The 15,067-nt window shown below is 42.2% G+C and overlaps 1 long non-coding RNA gene across 2 annotated transcripts; it reads left to right on the top strand.

The window, feature by feature from the left end:
• Positions 1-2,667: 2,667 nt before the first annotated feature.
• On the top strand, positions 2,668-6,412 carry LOC123074140 (uncharacterized). 2 transcript variants are annotated; one of them, XR_006435876.1, is made up of 4 exons: positions 2,668-3,564; positions 4,000-5,371; positions 5,551-5,812; positions 5,902-6,412. It is a non-coding gene; the product is annotated as an uncharacterized lncRNA (long non-coding RNA). The 2 variants fall into 2 exon arrangements; XR_006435875.1 differs by having other exon boundaries at positions 2,668-5,371.
• Positions 6,413-15,067: the final 8,655 nt, after the last annotated feature.

Below are 15,067 nucleotides of genomic sequence, written 5' to 3'. Positions count from 1 at the left end.
GTCTTGTCCATCACATCATTCTCCTAATGATGTGATCCCGTTATCAATGACATCCAATGTCCATAGTCAGGAAACCATGACTATCTGTTGATCAACGAGCTAGTCAACTAGAGGCTTACTAGGGACACGTTGTGGTCTATGTATTCACACATGTATTACGATTTCCGGATAACACAATTATAGCATGAACAATAGACAATTATCATGAACAAAGAAATATAATAATAACCATTTATTATTGCCTCTAGGGCTTATTTCCAACAGAGACCACCTAGGAGAGAGGTGGGCCTGGCCCTGGTCGGCGTTCGCGGATACTTAACACGCTTAACGAGATCTTGGTATTTGATCTGAGTCTGGCCATTTGGTCTATACGCACTAACCAACTACGCGGGAACAGTTATGGGCACTCGACGTCGTGGTATCAGCCGAAGCTCTTTTTGACGTCAGCAACTGAGTGGCGCACGCCGCATTGGACCGTAAGCTCGCGCTTGTATTAAGGGGGCTAGGTCTGCTTCCGGCCGCGTACGCAACGTGCAGGTGTGCAATGGGCGATGGGCCCAGACCCCTGCGCGCATAGGGTTTAGACCGGCGTGCTGACCTCTCTGTTGAGCCTAGGTGGGGCTGCGACGTGTTGATCTTACGAGGCCGGGCATGACCCAGGAAAGTGTGTCCGGCCAAATGGGATCGAGCGTGTTGGGTTATGTGGTGCACCCCTGCAGGGAAGTTTATCTATTCGAATAGCCGTGTCCCTCGGTAAAAGGACGACCCGGAGTTGTACCTTGACCTTATGACAACTAGAACTGGATAATTAATAAAACACACCCTTCCAAGTGCCAGATACAACCCGGTGATCGCTCTCTAACAGGGCGACGAGGAGGGGATCGCCGGGTTAGGATTATGCTATGCGATGCTACTTGGAGGACTTCAATCTACTCTCTTCTACATGCTGCAAGATGGAGATGGCCAGAAGCGTAGTCTTCGACAGGACTAGCTATCCCCCTCTTATTCTGGCATTCTGCAGTTCAGTCCACTGATATGCCCCTTTACACATATACCCATGCATATGTAGTGTAGCTCCTTGCTTGCGAGTACTTTGGATGAGTACTCACTGTTGCTTTCCTTCCTCTTTCCCCCTTTCCTTTCTATCTGGTTGTCGCAACCAGATGCTGGAGCCCAGGAGCCAGACGCCACCGTCGACGACGACTCCTACTACACTGGAGGTGCCTGCTACTACGTGCAGGCCGCTGACGACGACCAGGAGTTAGTTAGGAGGATCCCAGGCAGGAGGCCTGCGCCTCGTTCGATCTGTATCCTAGTTTGTGCTAGCCTTCTTAAGGCAATCTTGTTTAACTTATGTCTGTACTTAGATATTGTTGCTTCCGCTGACTCGTCTATGATCGAGCACTTGTATTCGAGCCCTCGAGGCCCCTGGCTTGTATTATGATGCTTGTATGACTTATTTATGTTGTAGTTGTGTTGTGATATTTTCCCGTGAGTCCCTGATCTTGATCGTAAACATTTGCGTGCATGATTAGTGTACGGTCAAATCGGGGGCGTCACAGATAAGCTCTACGTTCAAATACAACGGGTGCAAGCCAATTTTGCACACGCAGAATGCTCGGGTTAAACTTGACGAGCCTAGCATATGCAGATATGGCCTCGGAACACTGAGACCAAAAGGTCGAGCGTGAATCATATAGTAGATATGATCAACATAGTGATGTTCACCATTGAAAACTACTCCATCTCACGTGATGATCAGACCTGGTTTAGTTGATATGGATCACGTGATCATTTAGATGACTAGAGGGATGTCTATCTAAGTGGGAGTTCTTAAGTAATATGATTAATTGAACTTTAATTTATCATGAACTTAGTCCTGATAGTATTTGCATAACTATGTTGTAGATCAATAGCTCGCGATGTAGCTCCCCGTTTATTTTTGATATGTTTCTAGAGAAAAATAAGTTGAAAGATGATAGTAGCAATGATGCGGACTTGGTCCGTGATCTGAGAATTATCCTCATTGCTGCACAGAAGAATTATGTCCTTGATGCACCGCTAGGTGACAGACCTATTGCAGGAGCAGTTGCAGACGTTATGAACATTTGACAAGCTCGGTATGATGACTACTTAATAGTTTAGTGCACCATGCTTTATGGCTTAGAACCGGGACTTCAAAAATGTTTTAAACGCTACGGAGCATATAAGATGTTCCAAGAGTTGAAATTGGTATTTCATACTCATGCCCGTGTCGAGAGGTATGAGACCTCTGACAGTATTTTGCCTACAAGATGGAGAAGAATAGCTCAACCAGTGAGCATGTGCTCAGATTGTCTGGGTACTACAATCTATCTATCTATCTATATCTATCTATCTATCTATACCTCTATACCTATACCTACCTATACTAATTATAGACTCCCTAAAAATTACCACGTTAATTAGAAATTAGGAGCCGTTAATCTCTGATGGGACCAAATTATTACGGTGTAGATCTATCGATCTATGATTTATGTTAATCTTGCTGGGAGAAAAAAAAAACCCTCACCCAAATCTGTTTTGCATTGCATCCGGTCAAGAGAGTCAGCTTCATTCACGGCTCCTAGGTAGCGATCTAAAATATAAAGGCATACATACGTATTGTACTTCAACGACAAGAAAACCTACAGATTAGATGCAAAGGAAGAGGCCGTCTCCCTCTCTCCATCTCTCCCCGAACCTCTTCTGCCCATTGGCTCGTGCTCCTCCTCCGTCTCCTTCGTCTCGCTACTCCCCCGACTCTCCATGGCCTATTCTAATGTAATCGATTTTTTTTGTTAGAGTTGAAGTGGACAATCTATTAGGAATAAGGATACTGTATACGTGCATCTACAGGTCAATCGAGTCAGCTTTCCTCCAACGCCTCTTTTCTCTCCCACAATCTAATGAGATTTTTTGTTTTGGTTTTTGGTCGATTTGAAGTGCACGTTCGATCAGGAGGCTGTATCCCGGATGTTGAGGGCAATCGAGCCAGCGTTCTTGCTCTTTTCTCGCCACGATCTAATGGAATTATTTAAGAGTTCAAGTGCAGGTTAGATCTGAAGGATGTGTACGTGCATGTTCAGGACCTTCAGGCTTCGGCTCAATTGATCATGCTTTCTACGTGTGCATCTCATCGAGGAACTACGTGCTAGCGCGTCAGGAAGGAATCAATCCAACTTGCGCCATCGTGCCGTTGCTGCCGCTCTGCCAGTGATGTGCAACCAGTGCAACTCGGGGTATATTACCTTCACCGGTGCAAGAACCTACGAGGCTGTCGGCGACCATGTTCCTTTAATCTTGATTGAGGCCGCCGCTCCATCTTGGCTGGCGCATGCGACTACCTGACTCACACTCCAAACTCTATTCAAGTTCATCTCCTGACCTAGACCTAAGAAGTCGGCTTGATCCATAACGTTTTATCAAGAAAAACTAGCTTTTTCCATGTCTATGTTTCAGCACTTCTCTTTATCAGATTACATGTTTTGGGGAGTGGAGGAGAACCAGCTAGGAGCTCGGCATTGCCTAAGTGGCACGCATGCAGTAAGTTTTTGTTAAACTGCATCTACATCAACCAGCCATGAGCCCGTTTACGTACATTGTTTATAAGAAGCTTTACGCGGATGTCTTCCAATGCTACCCGTTTTGTTAGTCAAAACAGTTAGTTGACCGTTCCTATGGAGAGATTTTTGATTTTTTATGTTATTTCCTCTGAGTAAACGCTAATTGTTAGATTATCTGCATGGTACCATGGTATATATATTATACAATTCTTTCTTTCAGTCTTAAAAGCGGGATGCTTACATTTAAGTTTTACAAACTTAACAAATTTCTCAAAATTAATACAGTGCATAATCTTTTGGTAGATCAGTAGTAAGATTCTAAAACTGTTGCCCATGCAAAAATTAAACTAACGTTTTATCAAGAAAAACTAGCTTTTCCATGTCTATCTTTCAACACTTCTCTTCTCTTTATAAGATTATATGTTTTGTGGAGTGGAGGAGAAACAGCTAGGAGCTCGGCATCGCCTAAAGTGGCACCCATGCAGTAAGTTTTTTTTAAACTGCATCTACAAACTTAACAAATTTCTCAAAATTATTTCTAATACAGTGCATAATCTTTCATTGGTAGATCAGTAGTAAGATTCTAAAACTGTTGCCCATGCAAAAATTAAACTAAATGTATGGCGTCTTTAGTTATACAAGTACATGCACACAAGACGTACATTTATTGTACTCGAAAGAGGATCCAGATGTATGTTTTTGTAGTATTAAACATTGATCATCCCAAAATTTCCGGCAATTATAATCATTAAATTCATATTTCATAGGATTGTTATGCATGACCTTTTCTCTGCAATTACAGTGTTCAGATTTTAGAGATGCTAGCTTTGTTAACATATTTTTAGCTACGATATCAGCATGCCCATTTAGTGAATTCAGTATTTGATATGGGGAGCTATGTGCATTGATAATCATCCAATATTGTCAGCTAACTATGTTTTTACGAAATTAGCAGATTAATGTGTTCCACTGTGCGCAGCTGAATGCTTAGAGTACATGCATGGCACTATATCTACTTCTGAAGACAGTATTCCAGACTAGGAACCGTAAAAACTATCATGTGACCAAACTTAAGCACTCCATACTATTTGTAATTAAGTAGATTGCAAATATGATGTATAATCCTCATCTAAAATTTTCAAGTGATTTTATCGACATCCAATTTCAGGATGGTCGCTTTATTGATCACAATTTTGGTTTATGTAGGTATGGAATCTATTCGCCTCTCTCCATAGGTTTCAACTCTCTGAATGCCTCTTCCTATTTCCACATAATTAAATCATATTTTTTTGGGGAAAACCAATCTATATATCCGTTGTTTCTCTGTGCGATGCACATGCTCTTATGTTTGTTTTTGGACTGATTCTACATTGTTTTCTTGCAATACTTACAAAACTCAAGTATACTTATTTGAAATTATCCAGTACATCTTTTATATGTCCTCTTGCATAGTGGATTAATCCAGAACCTAAACTGATGACTAATATGGAACCTATATTGGGCTATTTCTCTGAAGAAGGCTAGGCGACCTGAACTTTTAGCTTGGGTTCCAAAGAAGTTACTGAATGATCTTTCAGTTCAATACCAAGCTGAAATAATGTAGCACTATGACAATAATACTCTGCAGATTTCTACCGTACAACATGATTAAATTTAGTCTGTTACTACTACATACATGTAACCACTATATTGTTTTCTGTATGTAAATGACATGTACAGATGTCGTTGTGACTGAACCATCCATTTCCACATTACCAGCCCGAGGCTTCCATCGTAACACTCTATAGGTATCCATCTACTGTCCTATATCTACACACAAGCTCCTCTAATAGATTAACTCCACTGACTGTGACCAATCATGTTTGTGGCCATGATGCAGACATTTTCTCTCACAAGAGCTCTTCTCAATTCCTTTATATGATACATTTAGATGCTACTTTTCTTATAGATGTATTGGTTTCTGCAGCTTCCATTGACTGCTGCCTTACAGAGATCTGATGGTTCGGTGGCTTGAGTCGCTTATTTTGGAACGGAGGGAGTAGTTCATGAAAATCGAACTTATAATTACATAAATTTATATCTAATACATTGATGCCCCTATATGTTTCCTTGACAGTTTCAATACAAATTTGTTTCCTACATACATGGAGATTCATCATGGCCGCTTGCGGGGAAATAGTAGCACAAACCTCATGTAACCAGTCACCATCAAGATATTTACAAATTATGTACGTAGTTATTTATGGATGATTATTGCGATTGGCATATTTCAGGCAGTTACTGCATACCTCACACTATGTCGAATATTTTTCTACAGATGGTCTTCTCCGGATGAAGCAATGTCTTTTAGGAGGCCGGGCGCTGTATGGCTAGAGGCATAATCCATACATAGAAGAGAAGGTGCCGTCCACCGGTGATGGCATAAACACGTGTGGTGTCAAAAGCGCCCCTGCAAGGAGGATCTGGCGGCAGATCGTGAGGCACAGATGCTAGCTAAGCGAGGATATCCAAAACCCTAGAACCTTGGCTTCTCGATAGCTTGCAACAGAAGTAGCGATCTAGGAGAGCTTCCTGAACATACGGGAGGAAGGAGCAAAGGCCTGCTCGTGGGATAAGGAGATGGTTACCTAAGATCTGATGGTATCTTTTCTTTTCGTGCTTATTAAAGACAACCACGTTGTCCATCAGATCTTTCTCTTTCCCTCCATAATAATCGATGTGGTTGATCATTTGTTAAGTGATCTAAATGGATTAATTGATTAGAAGTGGAACCTATATGGCGTTCTCATATCTGAGTCATGTTTCAGATCATGTATTTTAAGCTGGCACATGCTACCTCATGCTTGCAAATATTAAATTCTATAGCATTTTCATGCAATAAAGCAGATTCAGAAGAAACAAGGTATATGATATTAATATACATATATTATTAACAACTTCCAAATTTATATTAGGGATCTTGGCCAGTTCAATACTGGATGGTGTATTGTTGTTTTGTATTCCCGTTTTGTCATTTAAATATAACAACTTGCAAATTTATATTTGGGAACATGTGGCTCATGGACCATTCAGTAGTAGATCATGGATGGTTGTTTCATATGCCTACTATGTCACTCAAATATTATGAAAATCGGCTCACATTACATATGATTGAAATTGAAGCATGCATGCATGGGTCTCTATTTCTACATCCTCCCTCGGTCTCAAAAGATAGCATATGAACTCATTTAAAAGTCAACTGTTTTGATGTTTGACCAAGTATTTTATGAAAATAGAAAATTTTAGCATGGTCCCTCTTACCTCCCCTTTTGACACGAGAGATAAGAGTACATACTAGATCCGAACCATTGATTTGATTATGTAGTGGTCTGATTTACTTTTACCTTCTTACCTCCCATGTGAAAAGAGGGGATATGAGGGAGCATGTTAAAATTACTCCATGAAAATATAAACAACTACAATATTGAATAAATATATTATGAAAATATATCTACTGATGAATATATTGATATTGTTTATCTTCATATTTTTGTGTAAACACTTGGTCAAACATGACCTTTTATAGGTTGTCACGTGTCAAGTTGAGTACTGGATCAAAGAAATAAAACTATCAATATTAGAATGTTAGAATTAAGAAGTTCCATTGTAAAAGCACATGTGACTTAAAACCTAATCATAAGTACATAGTTTCATCTATTGTATTTGCCCGGACCCCTTTAGAGAATATTAGTAAGTTTCTACCGAAGTGCACTATATATTTTGATAATCAATTGTTGATATTGGCCATTCCTCTTCATAGCTGCAAACATTTTGGAGGATCTAAGTAATTTTCTTATATTTTCCATTCCTTTGCTTAGATGTAATGGTCTAATATAACGTGTTATTTTGAAATAGTATATGAATCATCACGATATACTTATTCAACAATGCTAGCCCGTGCAAGTGCACGGGTTGACGACTAGTTGCTTGAATCAAGTGGGAGTTAATCTTCCAGATAAGATAGCAATTGACAAATTTCTCTAGTCACTATCACCAAGTTACTAGAACTTTGTGATGAACTATAATATGCAAGAGATGACAAAAACGATTCCCGAGCTCTTCACGATACTGAAATCGGCGAAGGTAGAAATCAAGAAAGAGCATCAATTGTTGATGGTTAACAAGACCACTAGTTTCAAGAAAAGGGCAAAGGAAAAGAAAGGGAACTTCAAGAAGAATGGCAAGCAAGTTGTCACTCCCATGAAGAAGCCCAAAGCTAGACCTAAACCTGAAACTAAGTGCTTCTACTGCAAAGGGAATGGTCACTGGAATCGGAACTACCCCAAACATTTGGCGGATAAGAAGGATGGCAAAGTGAACAAAGGTATATTTGATATACATGTTATTGATGTGTACTTTACTAGTGTTTATAGCAACCCCTCGGTATTTGATACTGGTTCAGTTGCTAAAGAGTAGTAACTCGAAACGGGAGTTGCAAAGTGAACAGAAACTAGTTGAGGGCGAAGTGACGATGTGTGTTGGAAGTAATTCCAAGGTTGATAAGATCACCATCGCACACTCCCTTTACCTTCGGGATTAGTGTTGAACCTAAAATAAATGTTATTTGGTGTTTGCGTTGAGCATGAATATGATTGGATCATGTTTATTGCAATACGGTTATTCATTTAAGTCAAAGAATAATTGTTGTTCTATTTACATGAATAAAACCTTCTATGGTCATACACTCAATATAAATGGTTTATTGAATCTCGATCGTAGTGATACACATATTCATACTATTGAAGCCAAAAAATGCAAAGTTAATAATAATAGTGCAATTTATTTGTGGCACTGCCGTTTAGGTCATATTGGTGTAAAGCGCATGAAGAAACTCAATGCTGATGGGCTTTTGGAATCACTTGATTATGAATCACTTGATGCTTGTGAACCATGCCTCATGGGCAAGATGACTAAGACTCCGTTCTCTGGAACAATGGAGTGAGAAACTAACTTATTGAAAATAATACATACTGATGTATGCGATCCAATGAGTGTTGAGGCTCGCGGTGGGTATCGTTATTTTCTGACCTTCATAGATGATTTGAGCAGATATGGGTATATCTACTTGATGAAACACAAGTCTGAAACATTTGAAAAGTTCAAAGAATTTCAGAGTGAAGTAGAAAATCATCGTAACAAGAAAATAAAGTTTCTGCAATCTAATCGTGGAGGAGAATATTTGAGTTACGAGTTTGGTCTTCATTTGAAACAATGCGGAATAGTTTCGCAACTCACGCCACCCGGAACACCACAACGTAATGGTGTGTCCGAACGTCGTAACCGCACTTTATTAGATATGGTGCGATCTATGATGTCTCTTACTGATTTAGCGCTATCGTTTTGGGGTTATGCTTTAGAGACGGCTGCATTCACGTTAAATAGGGCACCATCTAAATTTGTTGAGACGACACCTTATGAACTGTGGTTTGGCAAGAAACCCAAGTTGTCGTTTCTTAAAGTTTGGGGCTGTGATGCTTATGTGAAAAAGCTTCAACCTGATAAGCTCAAACCCAAATCGGAGAAATATGTCTTTATAGGATACCCAAAGGAGACTGTTGGGTAGACCTTCTATCACAGATCCAAAGGCAAGATATTCGTTGCTAAGAATGGATCCTTTCTAGAGAAGGAGTTTCTCTCGAAAGAAGTGAGTGGGAGGAAAGTAGAACTTGAAGAGGTAATTGTACCTTCTCCCGAATTGGAAAGTAGTTCATCATAGAAATCAGTTCTAGTGATTCCTACACCAATTAGTGAGGAAGCTAATGATGATGATCATGAAACTTCAGGTCAAGTTACTACCAAACCTCGTAGGCCAACCAGAGTACGGTCCGCACCAGAGTGGTATGGTAATCCTGTTCTGGAAGTCATGTTACTAGACCATGACGAATCTATGAACTATGAGGAAGCGATGATGAGCCCAGATTCTGCGAAATGGCTTGAGGCCATGAAATCTGAGATAGGATCCATGTATGAGAACAAAGTGTGGACTTTGGGGGACTTGCCCAATGATCGGCAAGCCATTAAGAATAAATGGATCTTCAAGAGGAAGACGGACGCTGAAGTAGTGATACTATCTACAAAGCTCGAATTGTCAAAAAAAGGTTTTCGACAAGTTCAAGGTGTTGACTACGATGAGATTTTCTCACTCGTATCGATGCTTAAGTCTGTCCAAATCATGTTAGCAATTGCCGCATTTTATGAAATCTGGCAAAATGGATATCAAAACTGCATTCCTTAATGGATTCATTAAAGAAGAGTTATATATGATGCAACCAGAAGGTTTTGTCAATCCTAAAGGTGCTAACAAAATGTGCAAGCTCCAGCGATCCATCTATGGACTGGTGCAAGCATCTCGGAGTTGGAATATACGCTTTGATGAGTTGATCAAAGCATATAGTTTTATACAGACTTGCGGTGAAACCTGTATTTACAAGAAAGTGAGTGGGAGCACTACAGCCTTTCTGATAAGTATATGTGAATGACATATTGTTGATCGGAAATGACGTAGAATTTTCTGGAAAGCATAAAGGAGTGTTTGAAAGGAGTTTTTCAAAGAAAGACCTCGGTGAAGCTGCTTACATATTAAGCATCAAGATCTATAAAGATAGATCAAGACGCTTGATAAGCTTTTTCAATGAGTACATACATTGACAAGATTTTGAAGTAGTTCAAAATGGAACAGTCAAAGAAGGAGTTCTTGCCTGTATTGCAAGTTGCGAAATTGAGTAAAGACTCAAAACCCGACCACGGCCGAAAATAGAAAGAGAATGAAAAGTCATTCCTATGCCTCAGTCATAGGTCCTATGAAGTATGCTATGCTATGTACCAGACCTATTGTGTACCTCACCATGAGTTTGGCAAGAGGGTACAATAGTGATCTAGGAGTGGATCACTGGACAGCGGTCAAAATTATCCTTAGTAGAATAAGGATATGTTTCTCGATTATGGAGGTGACAAAAAGTTCGTTGTAAAGGGTTACGTTGATGCAAGCTTTGACACTGATCCGGATGACTCTAAGTCTCAATCTGGATACATATTGAAAGTGGGAGCAATTAGCTAGAGTAGCTCCGTGCAGAGCATTGTAGACATAGAATTTGCAAAATACATATGGATCTGAATGTGGTAGACCCGTTGACTAAACTTCTCTCACAAGAAAAACATGATCACACCTTAGTACTCTTTGGGTGTTAATCACATGGCGATGTGAACTAGATTATTGACTCTAGTAAACCCTTTGGATGTTGGTCACATGGCGACGTGAACTATGGGTGTTAATCACATGGTGATGTGAACTATTGGTGTTAATCACATGGTGATGTGATCTAGATTATTGACTCTAGTGCAAGTGGGAGACTGAAGGAAATATGCCCTAGAGGAAATAATAAAGTTATTATTTATTTCCTTATTTCATGATAAATGTTTATTATTCATGCTAGAATTGTATTAACCGGAAACTTAGTACATGTGTGAATACATAGACAAACAGAGTGTCACTAGTATGCCTCTACTTGACTAGCTCGTTAATCAAAGATGGTTAAGTTTCCTAGCCATAGACATGAGTTGTCATTTGATGAACGGGATCACATCATTAGAGAATAATGTGATTGACTTGACCCATTCCGTTAGCTTAGCACTTGATCGTTTAGTATGTTGCTATTGCTTTCTTCATGACTTATACATGTTCCTATGACTATGAGATTATGCAACTCCCGAATACCGGAGGAACACTTTGTGTGCTATCAAACGTCACAACGTAACTAGGAGATTATAAAGATGCTCTACAGGTGTCTCCAATGGTGTTTGTTGAGTTGGCATAGATCGAGATTAGGATTTGTCACTCCGATTGTCGGAGACGTATCTCTGGGCCCTCTCGGTAATGCACATCACTATAAGCCTTGCAAGCAATGTGACTAATGAGTTAGTTACGGGATGATGCATTGCGGAATGAGTAAAGAGACTTGCCGGTAACGAGATTGAACTAGGTATTGAGATACCGATGATCAAATCTCGGGCAAGTAACATACCGATGACAAAGGGAACAACGTATGTTGTTATGCGGTTTGACCGATAAAGATCTTCGTAGAATATGTAGGAACCAATATGAGCATCCAGGTTCCGCTATTGGTTATTGACCGGAGATGAGTCTCGGTAATGTCTACATAGTTCTCGAACCCGTAGGGTCCGCACGCTTAACATTCGGTGACGATTGGTATTATGAGTTTATGTGTTTTGATGTATCGAAGGTAGTTCGGAGTCCCGGATATGATCACGGACAAGACGAGGAGTCTTGAAATGGTCGAGACATAAACATCGATATATTGGATGACTATGTTTGGACATCGGAAAGGTTTCGAGAGTTCGGGCATATACCGGAGTACCGGGGGGTTACCGGAACCCCCCGGGGAGTATATGGGCCCTAATGGGCTTTAGTGGAGAGAGAGGGGCAGCCAGGGCAGGCCGCGCGCCCCCTCCCCCTCTGGTCCGAATTGGACTAGGAAGGGGGCGCCCCCTTTCCTTCCTCCCTCTCTCCCCCTTCCTTCTCTCCTAGTCCAACTAGGGAAGGGGGAAATCCTACTCCCGGTGGGAGCAGGACTCCTCCAGGGCGCGCCATAGAGGGCCGGCCCTCCCCCTCCTCCACTCCTTTATATACGGGGGAGGGGGGCATCCCATAGACACACAAGTTGATCATTGATCTCTTAGCCGTGTTTGGTGCCCCCTCCACCATAATCCACCTCGGTCATATCGTTGCAGTGCTTAGGCGAAGCCCTGCGCCGGTAGCTTCATCATCACCGTCATCATGCCGTCGTGGTGACGAAGCTCTCCCTCGACACTCAGCTGGATCAAGAGTTCGTGTGACGTTACCGAGCCGAATGTGTGCAGATCGCGGAGGTGCCATACTTTCGGTACTAGGATCGGTCGGATCGTGAAGACGTACGACTACATCAACCGCATTGTCATAACGCTTCCGCTTATGGTCTACGAGGGTACGTGGACTACACCCTCCCCTCTCATTGCTATGCATCATCATGATCTTGCGTGTGCGTAGGATTTTTTTTGAAATTACTGCGTTCCCCAACATCAAGGTAGTGAATGGTGATCCTAGACACTCGGACCACAGGCCCATTGTCATCACAACAGAGAAAACTGAGGGGGAGGGAGCAACAAGAGAGGGAGGGAGAGGAGGTGGGAGTCACAAGTTTAAGTTTGAGGCGTGTTGGCTGGAGGAGCAGCAGTGTGATCAACTAGTGAAGGAGGCATGGTGTCACACAATGGCAAAGGGTGGTCGGTGTGTTAGGGAGAGGCTGAAGCAGGTGGCGGGGAAGCTTCAAGATTGGAGTGGAAACATTTTGGGTGGCTTGGAGAAAAGGCTGAAGAAAGCAAGGAAAGAAGTGGAGAGATGGAGGCATATGCCGGTGAGTAAGGAGAAGGTGGCAGGGGAGGAAGTGGCACGTTATAGAGTGGACAGGCTGGAGGAGCAACTAAACACCTACTATAAGCAGCGTGCACACATGACCTGGTTGAGGAAGGGGGACAGAAACACCTCGTTTTTTCATGCGAGTGTTAAAGAGCGAAGGAGAACTAATAGGATAGGGAAGCTGAGGCATGAAGATGGGAGCTGGGCGGTGAAAGAGGAGGAAAAGAAGGAGGTTATCACTAAATATTTTGCGCAGCTGTTCAGGTCAGAGGGCATAACAAATCATGATGAGGTTCTGAATTCTGTGGAGAGCAGGGTAACAAGGGAGATGAACTCTGGCCTAATGGCAGAGTTTAGTGCTGATGAGGTCAAGGCGGCCCTGAGGGACATTGGGGACTTAAAGGCGCCAGGGGAGGATGGTATGCCAGCAATTTTTTACAAGCACTACTGGGTGGGTGTGGGTGACAAAATTACACAGGAAGTGCTAGCCTTTTTGAATGGGGGGCCTATGCCAACTGACTGGAACAACATGTCCATCACGCTGATCCCCAAGGTGAAGAACCCGGACTGTATCAAGAATCTGATACCAATAAGCCTTTGTAATGTGGTATATAAGATCATATCTAAGATTCACTCAAAGAGGTTGAAAGTGATCTTGCCCAAGATCATCTCTCCGAATCAGAGTGCCTTTGTGCCGGGTAGGCTCCTGACTGACAATGTGCTGCTCGCTTATGAGGTTATCCACTATATGCGCAACAAAATAAGTGGGAAGGAGGCCTATGCTACGGTGAAATTGGATATGAGCAAGGCGTATGACCGGGTTGAATGGCATTTCTTGGAAGCTATGATGGTTAAAATGGGTTTCCATCGGAGGTTTGTGGGGCTGATTATGAAGTGTGTGAGGATAGTAAAGTATCGCATCGAGATTAATGGTGATCTCACCGAGGAAGTGTTACCTGAGAGGGGGCTGAGACAGGGGGACCCGCTGTCTCCTTATCTCTTTTTGTTGTGTGCGGAAGCTTTCTCGTGTTCACTAACAAAAGCTGAGTAGAACAACCTGATCCAGGGGATTAAGGTGTTCTCGAATGCCCCTAGCATTTCCCATCTGCTGTTTGCCGATGATTCCCTCATACTCTTCAAGGCAAATAAAGAGAGTGCGGAGCAGATCCAACGTATATTGCAGGTTTATGAGACAAGCTCGGGCCAAACCATAAACAAAGATAAATCTGCTGCTTTATTTAGTGGTAATGTGAAGGCAAAGGATAAGAAGGATGTGATGTGCACTCTGGGGATTGAGAAGGAGGCACTGAATGAAAGATATCTGGGCATGCCAATTCATGTGGGCAAATCAAGAACCAAGACTTTCAGGCACATAATTGAGAGGATTCTGCAAAGAATTAGTGGATGGCAGGAGAAGCTGCTCTCTCGGATGGGAAAAGAACTCTTGATTAAGGCGGTGGCGCAGGCGATACCCACCTTTACTATGTCATGCTTTGACTTGACGAAGACCATCTGTGAGGAAATCAGCACCTTGGTGTGTAAATACTGGTGGAGCCAGCAGGATAAATCCAATAAGATTCATTGGCTGAGTTGGGAGAAGATGGTAAAGCCAAAGATTGAGGGGGGGCTGGGGTTCCGCGACATCCACAACTTCAACATGTCTATGCTCGCGAGACAAGGATGGAGAATGCTGCAAACAACCAGAGTCTCTATCCGCGCGGGTCTTGGGGGCTAAATATTTCCCCGATGGGAATTTGCTGAGTGTGGAGGAAACGAGCAATATGTCCTACACCTGGAGGAGTATTTTACAAGGAATCAAAATTCTAAAGAAGGGGCTCATCTGGCGAGTTGGAGGTGGATAGGTAATCAATATGTGGAAGGATCCATGGATACCTAGGGGAACAACTAGGCGGCGAGCTACACCAAGGGGCACAAACATTATGTCAAGGTCGGAGAGCTTATCAACCCGGCTACTGGTTCATGGGATGAAGAACTGGTTAGGGCCACCTTCAATGCAGAAGATACCTCCTGG

Source organism: Triticum aestivum, chromosome 3D (assembly GCF_018294505.1).
Source record: "Triticum aestivum cultivar Chinese Spring chromosome 3D, IWGSC CS RefSeq v2.1, whole genome shotgun sequence".
In the NCBI taxonomy this organism is placed as follows: domain Eukaryota; kingdom Viridiplantae; phylum Streptophyta; class Magnoliopsida; order Poales; family Poaceae; genus Triticum; species Triticum aestivum.
Note: the sequence above shows the minus strand (reverse complement) of the source record. Positions and strands in the feature narration are given on the sequence as shown.